Source organism: Somniosus microcephalus, unplaced genomic scaffold (assembly GCF_052327205.1).
Source record: "Somniosus microcephalus isolate GS21.2 unplaced genomic scaffold, FLI_Smic_1.0 unresolved_chr2, whole genome shotgun sequence".
Classification (NCBI taxonomy): domain Eukaryota; kingdom Metazoa; phylum Chordata; class Chondrichthyes; order Squaliformes; family Somniosidae; genus Somniosus; species Somniosus microcephalus.
Window position 1 is genome coordinate 24,431,024 of NW_028225180.1, and position 19,614 is coordinate 24,450,637.

A 19,614-nucleotide genomic window follows, 5' to 3' on the forward strand; every position below is an offset into this window, starting at 1 on the left:
TCTCCCTCCTCCTGCCCTCCCTCCTCCAGCCCTCCTCACTCCTCCATCACTGCCTCGACCCTGAGCTCTGGAATTCTCTCTCTAGTCCTCTCTCCCTCTCTCTCCTCCTTTAAGACGCTCTTTAAAACCTTCCTCTTTGATCACCTGTCCCAATATCTGCTTATATGTCTCGGTGTCAGTCTGAGGCTGATAAACACTCCTGTGAAGCGCCTTGGGACGATTCACTACGTTAATGGCGCCGTATAAATCAAGTTGCAGTTTTTCTCCGAGCGCATTAGATGACAATATCAATTTGAAATGAATAGTTGGGATTCTGGGTGAATCGACACATTAAAACAGAGCGCACAGTCAGATAGTTCGTAGAGAGTCCCCGGTGGGGAAATGCTCCTGGGCCTTGAATTTCTGACTCTTTCCCTCCCTCTGTCTCTCTGTGTGTCTCTCTCGCTCTCTCTCTCACACACTCTCTCTCTATCTCTCTCGCTCTATCTATATCTGTCCCTCTGTCTGTCTCTCTTTGCTTCTCTCTCTGCCTCTTTCTTTCACTCACTCTGTCTCTCTCTTTCTCTCTCTCTGCCCCTTTCTGCCTCTCTCTCTCTCTGTCTGTCTGTCTCTCTCTCTCCCTCTGTCTCTCTCACTCACTCTCTCTCTTTCTCTCTCTCTGCCTCTTTCTGCCTCTCTCTTTCTCTGCCTCTCTCTCTCTCACTCTGTCTCTCTTATTCTTTCTCTCTTTCTGTATCTCTATCCCTGTACCTCAGAGAAGTCAATAATTTGAATGTTTACATTTTCTGACTATCAAGAAAGCACAGGTGATGTTCAGGGTAAATTAGCTGTTTTTCAAAATTCAATGTGGGCCCTGTGTTCAGTGCGGGCCCTGTGTTCAGTGTGGGCCCGGTGTTCAGTGTGGGCCCGGTGTTCAGTGCAGGCCCTGTGTTCAGTCTAGGCCCTGTGTTCAGTGTGGGCCCTGTGTTCAGTGCGGGCCCTGTGTTCAGTGTGGGCCCTGTGTTCAGTGTGGGCCCGGTGTTCAGTGCGGCCCTGTGTTCAGTGCGGGCCCGGTGTTCAGTGCAGGCCCTTTGTTCAGTGTGGGTCCTGTGTTCAGTGCAGCCCTGTGTTCAGTGTGGGTCCTGTGTTCAGTGCAGGCCCTGTGTTCAGTGTGGGCCCGGTGTTCAGTGCGGCCCTGTGTTCAGTGCGGGCCCGGTGTTCAGTGCAGGCCCTGTGTTCAGTGTGGTCCCGGTGTTCAGTGCGGCCCTGTGTTCAGTGCAGGCCCTGTGTTCAGTGTGGTCCCGGTGTTCAGTGCGGCCCTGTGTTCAGTGCGGGCCCTGTGTTCAGTGCGGGCCCGGTGTTCAGTGTGGGTCCTGTTGGTCAAAATTCACAGGGCCGCACTGAACACAGGGCCCACACTGAATACAAGGCCCAGATTGAACACAGGGCCCAGATTGAAAACAGGGCCCACACTGAACACAGGACCTAGACTGAAAACAGGGCCCACGCTGAACACAGGGCCGTGACTGAACACAGGGCCCGCACTGAACACAGGGCCCGCAGTGAACACAGGGACCGCACTGAACACAGGGCCAGCACTGAACACAGGGCCCAAACTGAACACAGGGCCCACACTGAGCATAGGGCCCACACTGAACACAGGGCCCCCACTGAACACAGGGCCCCCACTGAACACATGTGGGCCCGCACTGAACACAGGGCCCCCACTGAACACAGGGCCCGCAATGAACACAGGACCCACACTGAACACCGGGCCCACACTGAACACAGGGCCCGCACTGAGCACAGGGCCTGCACTGAACACAGGGCCGCACTGAACACAGGGCCCACACTGAACACCGGGCCTACGCTGAACACAGGGCCCGCACTGAACACAGGGCCCACACTGAACACAGGGCCACACTGAACACAGGGCCCACACTGAACACAAAGCCCAGACTGAACACAGGGCCTAGACTGAACACAGGGCCCGCACTGAACACAGGGCCCGCACTGAACACAGGGCCCGCACTGAACACAGGGCCCGCACTGAACACAGGGCCCGCAGTGAACACAGGTAGGTCAGTCTGGGGGATACAAGGTGGGTCACCTTTATCTCTCTCCCTCTGCTGGTGTCTCTCTCTTTCACTGTACTCAGTCTCAATTACGGCATCTCTGAGATCCCCTGGCATGCTCTCCTCCTTCCAGATAAGAGAAATTCGTTCATGATATCGCACCAGTAGTGCTTCTCCGCCATGCTTTAGTGCCTCGGTGGGGATTCCATTTGCTCCTGAGGCCTTGTTATTCTTCAGTTGTCGGATGGCCTTTTCAACCTCATGCCGGGCTGGGGTTGTGCTGAGATGGTGGCGGATAGCATGCTGTGGGACGGAGCTGAGGACACTCGCATCCAAGACAGAGTCTCGGTTAAGGAGATCTTAGAAGGGCTCCTTTCTGCGGGCACTGACTGCCTCTCTGTCCTTGATGTGCACCTCTCCATCCTTGGCCCGCAGTGGGGTAGGGCCTTGGGTGCTTGGGCCATAGATTGTCTTGACTGCGCTAAAGAATCACGCACATTGTCCACGACAAGGCCTTGGACAACGTGGGCCACTTTCCATACCTCGGGAGCCTACTGTCAACAAGGGCAGACGTCGATGACAAAGTCCAATACCGCCTTCCGTGTGCCAGTGCAGCCTTCGGTCGCCTGAGGAAGAGAGTGTTTGAAGACCAGGACCTCAAACCCGGCACCAAGCTCATGGTCTACAGAGCAGTAGTGAAACCCGCCTTCCTGTATGCCTCAGAGACATGGCCCATGTACAGCAGGCACCTCAAAGCACTGGAGAGATACCACCAATGCTGCCTCCGCAAGATCCTGCAAATCCATTGACAGGATAGACGCACCAACGTCAGTGTTCTTGCTCAGGCCAACATCCCCAGCATCGAAGCTTTGACCACGCACAATCAGCTCCGATGGACGAGTCACATTGTCCGCATGCCCGATACGAGACTCCCAAAACAAACACTCTACTCGGAGCTCCGACACGGCAAGAGAGCCCCAGGTGGGCAGAGGAAACGCTTCATGGACAGCCTCAAAGCCTCTTTGGAAAAAGTGTAACATCCCCACTGACACCTGGGAATCCCTGGCCCAAGACCGCACAAAGCGGGGGAGAGGCATCCGGGAAGGTGCCGAATACCTCGAGTCTATTCGCCAGGAGCAAGCGGAAGCCAAGCGCAAACAGCGCAAGGAGCGCACGTCAACCCAAGCAGCCCACCCACCCGCCCCTTCAACCACCGTCTGCCCCACCTGTGACAGAGACTGTAGGTCCCACATTGGACTCATCAGTCACCTGAGAACTCATTTTTAATGTGGAAGCAAGTCATCCTCGGCTCCGAGGGACTGCCTCAGAAGACTCAGTCGCATCTTTATCTAACTCCCTCTGCTGGTGTCTCTCTGTATCACTGTACTCAGTCTCACCTTGATCTAACTCCCTCTGTTGGTGTCTCTCTGTATCACAGTGCTCAGTCTCACCTTTATCTAACTCCCTCTGCTGGTGTCTCTCTGTATCACAGTGCTCAGTCTCACCTTTATCAAATTCAAATTTCAAATTCAAATTCAAATGCTTTATTGGCATGAAAGTTTACAGAGAACCATATTGCCAAAGCTTACATAGCAAAAAGGTACATTTTCAAACATTCTGTAGGTGTCAATCGATTTGACATTTGTTGGGTACATACAATATTACTTTTAAACAATATTAATTTTAAACAGTCTTTGTACTTCATTTGGTACGTTCAATATTAATTTTAAACAGTCTTAATTTTAAACAGTCCTCAGGTTGTGACATGTTGTTACATATTTGGCCCCAGGGTATGGTCTGTCTCCTTCTCCCAGGACTAATCTCAATTTTGACAGGTCATCCAATTCCTTGAAATCTGGGGTTGTTTGGCTTAGCTTGTTGAATAATATGTTTCTTGATGTGTTGAATTTTTCGCATTTTAGGAGGAAATGCATCTCTGTTTCAACCTCGCCGGCCAGACATTGATCGCATATTCTATTCTCTCTAGGCTGCCAGGATTTCTTGTATCTGCCTTTTTCAATTTCCAGTTGGTGGTCGCTTAGTCTGTACCTGGTGAGGGTCTGTCTCTGTTTTGTGTCTCTGATGGTCGTGAGGTAGTCTGCCAGTTTATATTCTCTTTTTAGGGCCCGGTAACATTCTAATCTGCTTTGGCTTTCGGTTATATTGTTCCAATGTTCCAGGTAGGTTTCTTTGCATTGTTTAATGATTTGGTTCACTCGGATTGGTGTTTGGACGGCTGTGTTGGTCTGGGGCTGGTCAGGGTCCGGCTGAGTACTTAGTTTCAGTAGCAGCTGACTCAGGGGACTCTTTTCTGGGTTTAGCTCTTGGGTCTGAAAGGCTTTGAAATGAAGGGTGTCTGGGGAGCTAGATTTGAGGTGATTTAGGAAGTTTAGTGCTCGTTTTTGGATGTTTATTATCAGTGGGTATCTGCCTAGTTCGGCCCTGCATGCATTTGTTGGCGTTTTTCTTTGGGTGCGAAGGATGCTTCGGCAGAATTCTGCATGTAGGGCTTCTATTGTGTGTTTTTCCCATTTAGTGTAGCTTTGGTGATTTAGCGGGCCCCATACTTCACTACCGTACAGTGCAATGGGCAGGATTATGCTGTCAAATATTTTGAGCCAGATTTTGATTGGGATTTGGATGTTGTAGAATTTTCTTTTTATTGCATATAGGGCTCTTCGTGCTTTTTCTTTTAGTGCATTCACTGCTATGCTGAAGCTCCCTGATGCTGTAAAAGTTAGACCAAGGTAGGTGTAGCTCATAGTGTGTCCTATAGTGGTATCACTGAGGGTAAACTGGTATTTGTTTTCCTGACATCTGGGCCTTTCTTGAAAAATCATGATGTTGGTTTTCTTTAGATTTACTGTTAGAGCCCAATTTTGGCAGTATTTGTCGAGTAGGTCTAGTTGTTGCTGTAATCCCTGTTCTGTGGGAGACAGCAGAACCAGGTCGTCCGCATAGAACAGGGATTTCACTTCTCCATCCAGGAGACGGAGACCTGGTGACTCGCTTTGCTCCAGCATGTCTGCTAATTCATTTATGTATATGTTGAACAGGGTCGGGCTCAAATTGCAGCCCTGCCGGACGCCTCTTCTCTGGGTGAAGAAATCAGTCTCACCTTTATATAGCACCCTCTGTTGGTGTCTCTCTGTATCACAGTGCTCAGTCTCACCTTTATCTATCTCCCTCTGCTGGTGTCTCTCTGTATCACTGTACTCAGTCTCACCTTTATCTATCTCCCTCTGCTGGTGTCTCTCTGTATCACAGTGCTCAGTCTAACCTTTATCTATCTCCCTCTGCTGGTGTCTCTCTGTATCACTGTACTCAGTCTCACCTTTATCTATCTCCCTCTGCTGGTGTCTCTCTGTATCACAGTGCTCAGTCTCACCTTTATCTATCTCCCTCTGCTGGTGTCTCTCTGTATCACTGTACTCAGTCTCACCTTTATCTCTCTCCCATGATCGGGTTCCCCTTGTCCTTACCTTTCACCTCACCAGCCTTCACTTTCAACGGATCATCCTCCGCCATTTCTGCCACCTCCAGCGTGATCCCACTACCAAACACATCTTCCCCTCATTTCCCCGTTCAGCATTCCAAAGGCAACGCTCCCTCCGCGACACCCTGGTCCACTCCTCTATCACCCCCAGCACCCCTTCGCCTTCATTCAGCACCTTCCCATGCAAGCACAGGAGATGCAACACCTGCCCTTTTACATCCCCCCTTCCCACTGTCCAGGGCCCCAAACACCCCTTCCAGGTGAAACAGCGATTTACTTGTACTTCTCACAATTTATTATACTGTATTCGCTGCTCACGATGCGGGCTCCTCTACATTGGGGAGACCAAACGCAGATTGGGTGACCACTTTGCGGAACACCTCCATTCAGTCCGTATGGGTGACCCCGAGCTTCCGATCGCCTGTCACTTTAATTCACCGTTCCACTCCCACTCTGATCTCTCTGTCCTCGGGCTATTGCATTGTTCCAATGAAGCTCAACGTAAGCTCGAGGAACAGCAGCTCATCTTTCGATTGGGCACTTTACAGCCTGCCAGACTCAACATCTCTCCTGCCTTCCGCCCTATCACAGACCTTGCCTTTTGTTCTTTCCTCCCCTCCCCCTTTCCCTGCCCGTACACTTGCTTAAATACCTGCTCCATCTCCAACTTTTTCCAGCTCTGACGAAGGGTCATCGACCTAAAACGCTAACTGAAAGAAATTTGTATTAGTAAAAAAAAGTACTGGAGAGATTAATGGGACTGAAAGCCAATAAATCCCCTGGACCTGATGGCCTACATCCTAGGGTTTTGAAAGAGTTGACTATAGAGATAGTGGATGCATTGGTTGTCATTTTCCAAAATTCCACAGATTCTGGACCAGTTTCTGCGGATTGGAAGGTAGCAAATGTAACCCTATTCTTTAAGAAAGGAGGGAGAGAGAAAACCGGGAACTACAGACCAGTTAGCCTGACATCAATAGTAGGGGTAGCAAAATACTGCGGATGCTGGAAATCCGAAGTAACAACAGAAAATGCTGGGAAAACTCAGCAGGCCAGGCAACATCTGTGGAGAGAAAATAGAGTCAACGTTTCGAGTCAAACTCTTTGTCAAGACTGGAAAGGCACAGGGAATGAAATAGATTGAGAGGCCAGGCTGGGAGAGAACAAAAGAGAAGTGAAGAGACATTAAGAGGTATTCAAAACGAGACGCGATGGTGATAGGACTAGTGGAGACAAAAGACGGCTCGAGATTAGGTGTGAAATGTGCTGGCAGAATGGGAGACAGCTGCCATGTGGGAGAGAGAAAAAAAAGGAAAGTGCGGGGGGCGGGGGGGGGGTGGAACCAAAGCAAAGGTGTGGATAAAAATATAAGTAAAAATGTAATGGGGGCCGAGGTTATGATCTGAAATTGTTGAACTCGATATTGAGTCCGGAAGGCTGTAAAGTGCCTAATCGGAAGATGAGGTGCTGTTCCTCGAGTTTACGCTGAGCTTCCGTGGAACAATGCAAGAGGCGGAGGACGGTGAGGTCCGAGTGGGAATGGAGCGGTGAATTAAAGTGACAGGCGACCGGAAGCTCAGGGTCACCCTGACGGACTGAACGGAGGTGTTCCGCAAAGCAATAGTTGGGAAATTGCTCGAATCTATTATTAAGGACGTGGTAACGGGGCACTTAGAAAATAATAATAGGATTGGGCAGAGTCAGCACGGATTTATGAAAGGGAAATCGTGTTTGACAAATCCGTTAGAGTTTCTTGAGGTTGTAACGAGCAGAATAGATAAGGGTTAACCAGTGGATGTGGTGTATTTGGATTTTCAGAAAGCATTCAATAAGGTGCCACACAAGAGGTTATTAAACAAAATTAGGGCTCATGGGATTGGGGGAAATATATTAGCATGGACTGAGGATTGGTTAACGGACAGAAAACAGAGAGTAGGAATAAACGGGTCATTTTCGGGTTGGCAGGCTGTAACTAGTGGGGTACCGCAGGGATCAGTGTTTGGGCCTCAGCTTTTCACAATCTACATCAATGATTTGGATGAGGGGACCAAATGTAATATCTCCAAGTTTGCTGATGATACGAAGCTGGGTGGGAATGTAAGTTGTGAGGAAGATGCAAGGAGGCTTCAAGGGAATATAGACTGGCTAAGTGAGTGGGCAAGAACATGGCAAATGGAATATAATGTGGAGAAATGTGAAGTTATCCACTTTGGTAGGAAAAACAGAAAAGCAGAGTATTTTTAAATGGAGAGAGATTGGGAAATGTTGGTGTTCGGAGGGACCTGGGTGTCCTTGTACACGAATCACTGAAAGTTAACATGCAGGTACAGCAAGCAGTTAGGAAAGCAAATGGTATGTTGGCATTTATTATAAGAGAATTTGAGTATAAGAGTAAAGATGTCTTACTGCAATTATCTAGGGCCCCTGGTGAGACCACACCTGGAGTATTGTGGACAGTGTTGGTCTCCTTACCTAAGGAAGGATATACTTACCATAGAGGGAGTGCAGCGAAGGTTCACCAGACTGGTTCCTGGGATGGGGGGATTGTCCTATGGGGAGAGGTTGAGTAGACTAGGCCTATATTCTCTAGACTTTAGAAGAATGAGAGGTGATCTCATTGAAATATACAAAATTCTTACAGGGTCTAACAGGGTAGATGCACGGAGGATGTGTCTCCTGGCTGGGGAGTCCAGAACCAAGGGTCACAGTCTCAGAATAAGGGGTCGGCCATTTAGGACTGAGGTGAGGAGAAATTTCTTCACTCGGAGGGAGGTGAATCTTTGGAATTCTCTACCCCAGAGGCTGTGGAGGCTCAGTCGTTGAGTATATTCAAGACAGACATCGATAGATTTTTTAATATTAAGGGAATCAAGGGATCTGGGATAGTGCAGGAAAGTGGAGATGATGTAGAAGATCAGCAATGATCTTATTGAATGGTGGAGCAGAAAGAGGGGCCAAATGGCCCGCTCCTGCTCCTATTTCTTATGTTGGTGAGGACGAGATCAAGTAGGTTTTTCCCTCGTGCTGGTTCTCTCACCACCTGTCGCAGGCCCAGACTGGCAGTTATATCCTTCAGGACTCTGCCAGCTCGCTCAGTAGTGGTGATAACGAGCCACTCTTGGTGATGGACATTGAAGTCCCCAACCCAGAGGACATTCTGTGCCCTTGCTACCCTCAGTGCTTCTTCCAAGTGGTGTTCAACATGGAGGAGTACTGATTCATCAGCTGAGGGAGGGTGGTAGGTGGTAATCAGCAGGAGGTTTCCTTGCCCATGCTTGACCTGAAGCCATGAGGCTTCATGGGGTCCAGAGTCTGTTGAGGATTCCCAGGGCCACTCCTTCCCGACTGTATACCGCTGTACCGCCACCCCTGGTGGGTCTGTCCTGCCAGTGGGACAGGACATAACCCGGAATGGTGATGGAGGAGTCTGGGATATTGGCTGAAAGGTCTGATTCTGTGAGTATGTCAGGATGTTGCTTGACTAATCTGTGGGACAGCTCTTCCAATTTTGACACAAATCCCCAGGTGTTATAATGAGCAGGACTTTGCAGGGTCGACTGGGCTGTCTGTGCCTTGGTCGTGTCCGAAGCTGGTGCCAAGGTCGATGCCGTTTGGTCTGTCCATTTTTATTCTCATTATTGTTTCTCGTAGACATTTGTTACAACTGAGTGGCTTTCTAGGCCATTTCAGAGGGCAGTTAAGAGTCAACCACATTGCTGTGGGTCTGGAGTCACATACCGGCCAGACCGGGTAAGGGCGGCAGATTTCCTTTGCTAAAGGACATTAGTGAACCAGATGGGCTTTTCCGACAATCTGGTATTTTCATGGGCCCTGATGGGCCTTCAATAACCACAAAACTAGAAGTTATAGACTTTAACAAGTTGGCTTTTAATCACTAAGATCAGAGCTAACATCTCAACACGCCGACTGGTTCACAGGAATGAGTCATACAGATCCTGGGATCTTTATGTAAGAGAAGTCAGGGGCAGAGCCAAGAGCCAAGACCTGGAACCTCCCAGGTTAGTCGGGAAAGAGGAAGTGAAACTATACACAGTGGGGGAGGGTAATATACATGAGTGCAAAACGAATACAGGTCAAGACAAACAAATTTCATTACAACTACGAGATGGAGGACCACCATTATTGGGACGTGAATGGATCCGAAGACTACAATTGAATTGGCATTCCATTCTGGCACTAACTGTGACTGACAAAAAAGATGATGACGTCACACCTGGACGTCTGTCACAAATTCTATCTGATGCGGAAGAGGTGTTCCAACAAGGACTTGGGACTCTAAAAGGAGTAAAGGCAACCATAAAGATTGAGGATAACGCAACCCCAAAATTTTTCAAGGCCATACGCGATACGCCCAGCTGTGGAAGCTGAACTGGAGAGTCTGGAGCGTTCGCGTGTGCTGTCTAAGGTGGACTGGAGCGAATGGGCCACACCCATCGTTCCTGTAATGAAGACAGCATTGAGCAGCACGCCTGGGGAGCCAAGGAAGGTTCGCATCTGTGGGGACTTCAAGGTGACTGTGAACACAGTCCTGCACACAGTACAGTATCCGCTTCCGTGGATAGAAGATGTTTTCGCCTCACTATCTGGAGGGAAACGTTTTACAAAGATTGACCTGGCTCAAGCATATCTACAAATGGAGGTGGAAGAAGCATCTAGGAAATACCTCACGATAAACACTCACAAAGGCCTTTACCAGTACAATCGACTGGTATTTGGGGTAGCATCGGCCCCGGCTATGTGGCAGAGGGCAATGGAACAAGTCCTGCAAGGGATCCCGGGGACCCAGTGTTATTTGGACGACATCCTGGTTATGGGCGAAAATGACAATGAACACCTTGCCAACCTGGAACAGGTGCTCACGAGATTGCAGGAATATGGGCTATGAGCCAACCGTCCCAAATGCGAGTTCTTCAGGAGACAAATCTCGTATTGTGGCCACATGATTGATGAGGAAGGGATGCATAAGTCGCCGGACAAGATTGAGGCTGTAGTCAAGGCTCCAGCACCAGAAAATGTGTCGCAACTGAGGTCGTTCCTCGGGTTGGTGAACTACTACCATAAGTTCTTGCCAAATTTATCTACAATTCTGCACCCACTGAATGCCCTCCTTCAAACTGGTGTAACATGGAAATGGAGTGATGAGTGTAAGCATGCCTTTCAGGACTGTAAATGCCAAATTACTTCAAAAGAAGTATTGGCCCATTACAACCCAACACTACCGATTCGGTTGGCATGTGATGCGTCACCTTACGGCATTGGAGCGGTGCTGTTACACAAATTCCGTGACGGTTCAGAGCGGCCAATAGCCTTTGCATCGCGCTCGCTATCCTCAGCCGAGCGTAACTACGCCCAGATTGACAGGGAGGCCCTCAGCCTGGTGTGGGGGGTGAAGACGTTCAATCACTATCTGCACGGGCAGAAATTCACCCTACTGACTGATCATCAACCCCTGGCCTCAATTTTTAATCCAAAGAAGGGCGTTCCGGTGATGATGGCACAACGGCTGCAAAGATGGTCACTTTTTCTAGGGGCACATCAGTATGACATAGAGTACAAAGGTACAAAACAACATGGAAACGCTGATGGGCTGTCGCGCCTACCGTTGCCTACGGCGGAAGAAGCAGCTGCAGTGGACCCTGTGGAGATATTCCATGCGACCATAGTCGAATGTTTGCCTGTTACAAACGCAAGTATTGAGAAGGAAACCCGAAATGATCCAACACTCTCTCGGGTCTATGATTTGACGGTGAAGGGATGGCCAGCATATGGCGACTCACTGTTGCCAGCATTCTCGCCAAGGAGGGAACAGCTGTCAGTGTGCCAGGGAACCTTGATGTGTGGATCCCGAGTGGTAATTCCACCCAAGTTGAGAGATAGAGTACTCAATGAGCTTCACGAGTGTCATCTGGGAGGGGTAAAAATGAAAAGCCTAGCCAGGGCGTTTGTGTGGTGGCCGGGAATCGATAAAGAAATCGAGGATATGACCAAGAGATGCACAGGATGCCAGAAGGTCCAAAACGCTCCACCACAGGCCCCGCAACATCCATGGGAGTAGCCCTCATCTCCATGGCAACGGGTACACATTGATTTCGCTGGTCCATTTATGGACTCAATGTTTCTAATCGCTGTGGACGCCCATTCGAAATGGCCAGAGGTCATTAAAATGTCCTCCACCACCACGGAGAAAACTATTGCAGTCCTAAGGACCATCTTCGCCAGGAATGTTTTGCCAGAACAGATCTGTTCCGACAATGGCCCACAGTTTGTATCTGAGGATTTCCGGAGGCTCCTGAAGAATAATGGGGTGAAACATTACACATCTGCCCCATATCATCCAGCCACAAATGGATTGGCTGAGAGGTTTGTTTTATGACATAACACTGTAACACAAGGTGGATAACTTCCTGTTTGCTTTCCGGAATGCGACACATGCAGTAACCAACCAAACTCCAGCCATACTGTTTTTCAACCGGAGACTAAGATGTCGCTTGGATTTGCTCAAACCAAACATAAGACGAGATGTTGAGGATAAGCAGTTCCTGCACATAAATGAGAAGCCAACCAGAAGCTTCAAGATAGGGCAACCAGTCTTGGCCCGCGAGTACCGAACAGAAAAAGGGCAGCCAGGCACGATATGCACACAGCAGGGACCACTAATGTACACAGTGGACGTTGGAGAGAGCATCGTGAGATGCCATGCTCACCAGATTCTAGAGTCACAGGAACAAGCCAAACCTGTACCACAAGCATGTGTACCTGGTAATGAGCCCGAAGTACAGATTGTGTCTACCTCAGAAGCCGGGGTATTGGAAGCTGACGAACCAACCAATGACAATGAGCCAGAATTGACTCCACCGCCAGAACAGGATACTCGAGAAAGGCGCTATCCAGTCCGGATCAGGAAGCCTCCTCAAAGACTGAACTTATAAATGACTATTTCAGTTGATGTATATATTACTGAGAAAATTGTAATTGTAATTAGTTATTATTTAGTTGTTAAATGAATGTTATGTACTGTTTATCTAATAGGGGAGGAATTGTTGTGTATGTACCTTTAAGGGAATAACTGGTCTTAGGCTGCAGTACCAGCAGTGACCACCCTTGTATAAATGGCCCTAGCAGGCTTCTGTAGTTTCAGTTTCAAGCTGCCTCTTGTTCAGTAAAGTACCTGTTAAACTGTTCTCCCGAAGTCTGTGTATTATTAAGGAGCGGACTTTACAGGGGAGAGAGGGAGAGGGGGAACGAGAGCAAGGGGGGTGAGAGAGAGAGGGGGAGAGACAGAGAGGGGGAGAGAGAGAGAGTGACAGAGAGAGAGTGGGAGGGGGGGTTAGAGAGAGAATGAGTGAGAGAGAGGGGAGAGAGAGAGTGAGGGGAGAGAGAGAGAGAGAAGGGGAGGGAGAGGGGGAGAGAAAGGGGGCTCTGTGTTCAGTGCGGGCCCTGTGTTCAGTGCGGGCCCTGTGTTCAGTGCGGGCCCTGTGCTCAGTGCGGGCCCTGTGTTCCGTGAGTGCCCTGTGTTCAGTGCGGGCCCTCTGTTCAGTGTGGGCCCTCTGTTCAGTGCGGGCCCTGTGTTCAGTGAGTGCCCCGTGTTCAGTGAGTGCCCTGTGTTCAGTGAGTGCCCTGTGTTCAGTGAGTGCCCTGTGTTCAGTTCGGGCCCTGTGTTCAGTGCGGGCCCTGTGTTCAGTCTAGGCCCTGTGTTCAGTGAGGGCCCTGTTATCGGTGAGGGCCCTGTGTTCAGTGCGGGCCCTGTGTTCAGTGCGGGCCCTGTGTTCAGTGCGGGCCCTGGGTTCAGTGCCGGCCCTGTGTTCACTGCGGGCCCTGTGTTCACTGCGGGCCCTGTGTTCAGTGCGGGCCCTGTGTTCAGTGCGGGCCGTGTGTTCAGTGTGGGCCCTGTGTTCAGTGCGAGCCCTGTGTTCAGTACGATCCCTGTGTTCAGTGCGGGCCCTCTGTTCAGCGCTGGCCCTGTGTTCAGCGCTGGCCCTGTGTTCAATGCGGGCCCTGTGTTCATTGCGGGCCCTGTGTTCAGTGCGGGCCCTGTGTTCAGTGCGGGCCCTGTGTTCAGTGCGGGCCCTGTGTTCAGTGCGGGCCCTGTGTTCAGTGCGGGCCCTGTGCTCAGTGCGGGCCCTGTGTTCAGTGCGGGCCCTGTGTTCAGTGCGGGCCCTGCGCTCAGTCTAGGCCCTGTGTTCAGTGCGGGCCCGGTTTTCAGTGCGGGCCCGGTGTTCCGTGTTGGCCCAGTGTTCACTGCGGGCCCAGTGTTCAGTACGGACCTTGTGTTCAGTGCGAGCTCTGTGTTCAGTGAGGGCCCTGTGTTCAGTGCGGGCCCTGTGTTCAGTGAGGGCCCTGTGTTTAGTGCGGGCCATGTGTTCAGTGGGGGCCCTGTGTTCACTGCGGGCCCTGTGCTCAGTACGGCCCCTGTGTTCAGTGCGGGTCCTGTGTTCAGTGCGGGTCCTGTGTTCAGTGCGGGGCCTGTGTTCAGTGAGGGTCATGTGTTCAGTGCGGGCCCTGTGTTCAGTGCGGGCCCTGTGTTCAGTGCGGGCCCTGTGTTCAGTGCGAGCTCTGTGTTCAGTGAGTGCCCTATGTTCAGTGCGGGCCCTGTGTTCACTGCGGGCACTGTGTTCAGTGCGGGCCCTGTGTTCAGTGCGGGCACTGTGTTCACTGCGGGCCCTGTGTTCAGTACGGGCCCTGTCTTCAGTGCAGGCCCTGTCTTCAGTGCGGGCCCTGTGATCAGTGCGGTCCCTGTGTTCAGTGTGGGCCCTGTGTTCAGTGTGGGCCTTGTGTTCATTACGGCCCCTTTGTTCAGTGCAGGCCTTGTGTTCAGTGCAGGCCTTGTGTTCATTGCGAGCTCTGTGTTCAGTGAGTGCCCTTTGTTCAGTGCAGGCCCTGTGTTCAGTGTGGGCCCTGTGTTCAGTGTGGGCCCTGTGTTCAGTGCGGGCCTTGTGTTCTGTGTGAGCCCTGTGTTCTGTGTGAGCCCTGTGTTCAGTGCCGACCCGAAACGTTGACTCTATAATTTCTCTCCAAGGGTGTTGCCTGGCCTGCTCAGTTTTTCCATCCTTTTCTGTTGTTATTTCGCATTTCCAGCATCTGCAGTATTTTGCTATTGAGAGTGTAACTGAGTTGCCTTGGGATGTTTTAGTACGCGAATGTTGCTCTATTGTTGTTGAGAGGTGACTATTGAAGAGCCTGAGGCAGGTATCGGGGGATGGGACACAATCTGAGTGGTGAACTGCGCCCTGCCTCATTCTTCAAACGCACAGCACTAACTGGAGTGAGAAGCAATCCAGTGCAGGTGGCTCCATAGCTCAGGGGTTAGAGCACTGGTCTTGTAAACCAGGGGTCGTGAGTTCAAATCTCACTGCGGCCTGTGCAAATTTGTTAATTCACAGCATGTTTACTTTTACGTATGAAACACCTCCGAGACCAACACGAGAACAGGCTCTCTCTCCCTTCCCAATCTCCACCTTTCCCTCTCCTTCCATTCAATTCCCCTGTACTCCCCCTTTTTGCCTGTTTCTCTCTTCCTTACTGTTAAGTCTGTGTGTCCCAGTTATGCTTATTATAAATCACTGGACACAGACAACAAGAATAACTTTAACAGGTCTTTACTATTCGGAGGTCAGGGCTGCACTGCCCAGCAAATCCCTGCACAACGTTTATATACCGGTGTGGTCACCACCGGTATTACAGTATACAGCAGCCAAGAAAAAGTAGTACATCTCTTAAGGTAGTTCTCTTAAGGTGGAACAGGTTACAAACACCACAATCCTCCCTTTTTAGCTTAACAGTTATATCCCCATTTAACATAACATAATAACATATCGATATATATCTATACAACTTCATGCAAAACAGTTCAAAGATTCAGTCTCTGAGGAGGCCTCCTGATTCAAGTTGGATAACGCCTTTCAGGGGTCTCTGATTCTCGTTGCTGGGGTGACTCATCTAGTTGATCTCTTATGGATTGGATATCATCCTCAGGTACATTCACTTCTGAGGTAGATGCTTCAGGTTCACTAACTTCTTCCACGGTTGTCTCTGCCGTAACCCTGGGTTCGACCCTTGTTCTCGATTCTACCAGTTGGTCAGCATGACGCTGTATTACATTTTCACCAATATCTACCGTGTACATCAGGGGTCCTTGTCTGGCCCGAATTGTTCCAGATTGCCATTTCTCGTTTTTATAGTCCCGTGCTAACACTGGTTGTCCTATTTCGAAACTCCGAGTGGTCTTGTTATTTATATGCTGGAACTGTTTGTTTTCAACTTCCCTCCGCACATTTGATTTTAACAAGTCCAACCTGGACCGCAACCTCCTGTTATAGAATATCATGGCAGGACTTTGGTTTGTCACTGCATGAGTGGCGTTTCGATATGCCAGTAGGAATTTGTCCACCTTGTGTTGTAGTGGAATCTGATCTTCGCTCATGGCCTTTATTGCTTTTTTGAACGTTTGTACAAATCTCTCGGCCAACCCGTTTGTAGCCGGATGATATGGGGCAGAGGTATAATGTTTCACCCCATTCTTCTTCATGAATTTCTGGAATTCTTCTGACACGAACTGCGGTCCGTTGTCTGAACATATTTGTTCTGGCAATCCATTTATTGCAAATATCGTTCTTAGCACCGCGATCGTCTTTTCCGAGGTAGTGGTAGTCATCTTAATCACTTCTGGCCATTTAGAATGTGCGTCCACCACAATTAAAAACATGGAGTCCATGAAAGGACCAGCAAAGTCAATATGTACACGTTGCCATGGGGTTGAAGGCCATTCCCATGGATGCAGCGGTGCAATCGGAGGTGCATTTTGCACTTTTTGGCACCCTGAGCAGCTTTTCGTCAGATCCTCTATCTGTTGGTCGATACCCGGCCACCACACATAAGCCCTGGCAAGGCTTTACATCTTGACTCCCTCCAGATGAACTTCATGCAGTTCCTTTAGAACTCTCTCTCTTAACTTAGGAGGAATAATCACCCTTGTTCCATACATCAATGTTCCTTGACAGACGGACAGCTGTTCTTGTCTTGCTGAGAATGCCGGTAACAGTGGATCACCATGTGCTGGCCATCCCTTCACTGTCACTTCGTAGACCCGGGACAGTGTCGGGTCGTTCCTGGTTTCTCTTTCAATAATTGCATTGGTGACTGGTAAACATTCGATGATGGTCGAGTGAAATAACTCAACAGGGTCAACCGTCGGTGCCTCCTCCTCTGTAGGTAGTGGCAGGCACGACAGCCCATCAGCATTACAATGCAGCTTTGTACCTTTGAATTCGATCTGATATTGATGTGCCCCTAGGAAAAGGGACCATCTCTGGAGTCTCTGTGCTGTCATCACCGAAACACCCTTCTTAGGGTTAAAAATGGATACCAACGGCTGGTGGTCTGTCAGAAGCGTAAACTTTTGGCCCTGCCGGTAATGATTAAACTTCTTTACTCCCCACACAAGGCTGAGAGCCTCCCTATCTATCTGAGCATAGTTGCGCTCAGCGGAGGTCAATGATCTGGATGCGAACGCAACTGGCCTCTCCAGGCCATTTGGCAACTTGTGTGAGAGTACTGCCCCAATACCATATGGAGAAGCATCACAAGCCAAACGAATAGGCAGCGTTGGGTTGAAGTGAGCCAACACTTCCTCTGAGGTGATTGTCAGGTCTGTGTGTTATAGTGAGAATTACTACACAGACCACAAGAGTAAATTCAACAGGTCTTTACTGGTTGGAGGTCGGACTATACTGAATACAATATTATTACACTGTGCTTAAATACCGGTGTGGTCACCACCGGTATTACGTATACAGCAGCCAAAGAAAGTAGTACCTTTCTTAAGGTGGACCAGGCTTAAGTTCTCTTAAGGTGTAACAGGTTACATACACCACAGTGATCAATGCCTTGCTTTTGTGAAAGGCCCTCTTACAGTCCTCGCTCCACTTCCATGGTACTCCCTTCTGCAAAAGAGCGTTCAGCGGGTGCAGCACCGTGGATAAATTTGGCAGAAACTTATGGTAATAGTTAATCAACCCTAGGAACGACCTCAACTGGGATACATTATCCGGAGCGGGAGCCTTCACAACAGCTTCGATCTTGTCAGGAGAATTATGAAGCCCCTCCTGGTCAATGACATGACCACAGTACGAGATCCGCTTCTGAAAGAATTCACATTTCTGGTGATTAACTCGAAGACCATATTCTTTCAATCTGGTGAGCATCAGTTCCAAATTTGCAAGGTGTTCCTCGTCATCATCTCCTGTAATCAGAATATCGTCCAGGTAACATTGTGTGCCTGGAATTCCCTGTAATACCTGCTCCATGGCCCTCTGCCAAATTGCTGGAGCTGATGCCACTCCAAAAACCAGTCTATTATACCGGTACAAGCCTCTATGTGTGTTGATCGTGAGATACTGGCGTGACTCTTCCTCAACTTCCATCTGTAAGTACACCTGCGCCAGGTCTATCTTGCTGAAGTGTTTCCCACCAGACAACGAAGCGAAGATATCCTCAATCTGCGGAAGCGGATACTGCACCGTGTGAAGCACCGGATTAACAGTGATCTTGAAATCTCCACAGATGCGAACCTTCCCCGGTTCCCCCGGCTTGTTGCTCGATGAACGCTTCATGACGGGGACAATGGGCGTGGCCCACTCACTCCAGTCTACCTTAGACAGTACTCCTGAACATTTTAGCCCTTCCAGCTCAGCTTCCACAGCAGGTCGTATCGCATAAGGTACCGGTCTGGCTTTAAAAAAGTTTGGGTTTGCATGTTCTTCAACCTTGATGTTTGCCGTAATTCCTCTCAGTGTTCCCAGTCCCTGTTGGAACACCTCTTTAGCATCGTCCAATATTCTGGACAATCGTTTAGGTTTGACATCTTTTGTACCGGAATCTACCGTTATTGCTTTTAAGGAATGCCAGTCCATATTTATTTTCCTAATCCACTCCCGTCCCAGTAGTGGTGGACCTCCCTCAGGTAGCACATATAAGTCCATTCCTCGGCTTTCTTTGCCCTTGTGGACCACCTTTACCTCTATCTTCCCGATGGGGTATACTCTTCGCCCCGTGTATGTTTTCAATACAATCTCCGTATCCCGTAGGGGAATATGTGGGAATAACGTTTTGTAATCTTGCTTATTCATGACCGTCAATGCCGATCCAGTGTCCAATTCCATCTTCACTTGGACTCCTGCTATCTGAAGTGTGACCCAGATTGTTTGGAGGTCTGCTTCATTACCAACATTGTGTACTCTTAGACTACCCAGTTCATTACTGCTGGCGTCTGAATTTGACTTCTGTTCGTTCGAACTGTTCTCTGTCACCTTGTGTACCTTTCTGTACTTTTCCTGTGGTGACTTTTTGTTGCTGGTCTTCTTTCCTGACCGGCATACTTTAGCTATGTGACCAAGCCTGCCACATTTTCTGCATTCCTGATTTTTGAACCAGCACTGGTTCTGATCGTGCGTTGTCTTTCCACAACGATAACATTTTACTGTACCCAAGACCATTTGATTGGTGCTGAGTTCCGGTGACCGTAGCTGCATTTCCGCAGTGCCTCTCGCTGCGGCTTCGTGCAATGCTGCAATAGTGACAGCTTTATCAAGCGTAAGATCATTCTCCTCAAGCAGTCGCTTTTGTGTTCCTTCTTTTAACAATCCACACACAAATTTATCTCTCAGCGCATGTGCTAGTCCTGTTCCAAACTGACAGTACTTTGATAGCTTACGCAGTTCAATTAAAAATTCAGCGTTGCTTTCGTCTTTCAGCTGCGTTCTTCTGTAAAATTTAAATCGTTCCGCTATCATCAGCGGCGTGGGGTTTAAATGACTTTTCAGGACAGTAACAATATTCGCGAAAGTCTGATCCGCCGGTTTATCTGGTGATAGAAGGTGCTTCAATAGCCCGTATGTCTTTGCACCCATTGAGCATAATAAGGTTAGTGCTTTCTCATCATCTGGTACCTTATTTGCTTTACAATAAACTTCCATGCGTTCTACATACGTGGTCCAATCTTCGATATCGCTATCAAAGGTATTAATGTTCCCATGTTTAGGCATCCTT

The 19,614-nt window shown here is 49.3% G+C and overlaps 1 non-coding gene across 1 annotated transcript; it reads left to right on the plus strand.

The window, feature by feature from the left end:
• Window positions 1-14,856: 14,856 nt before the first annotated feature.
• Window positions 14,857-14,929, plus strand: trnat-ugu (transfer RNA threonine (anticodon UGU)). The gene has a single exon. It is a non-coding gene; the product is annotated as a tRNA-Thr (tRNA).
• Window positions 14,930-19,614: the final 4,685 nt, after the last annotated feature.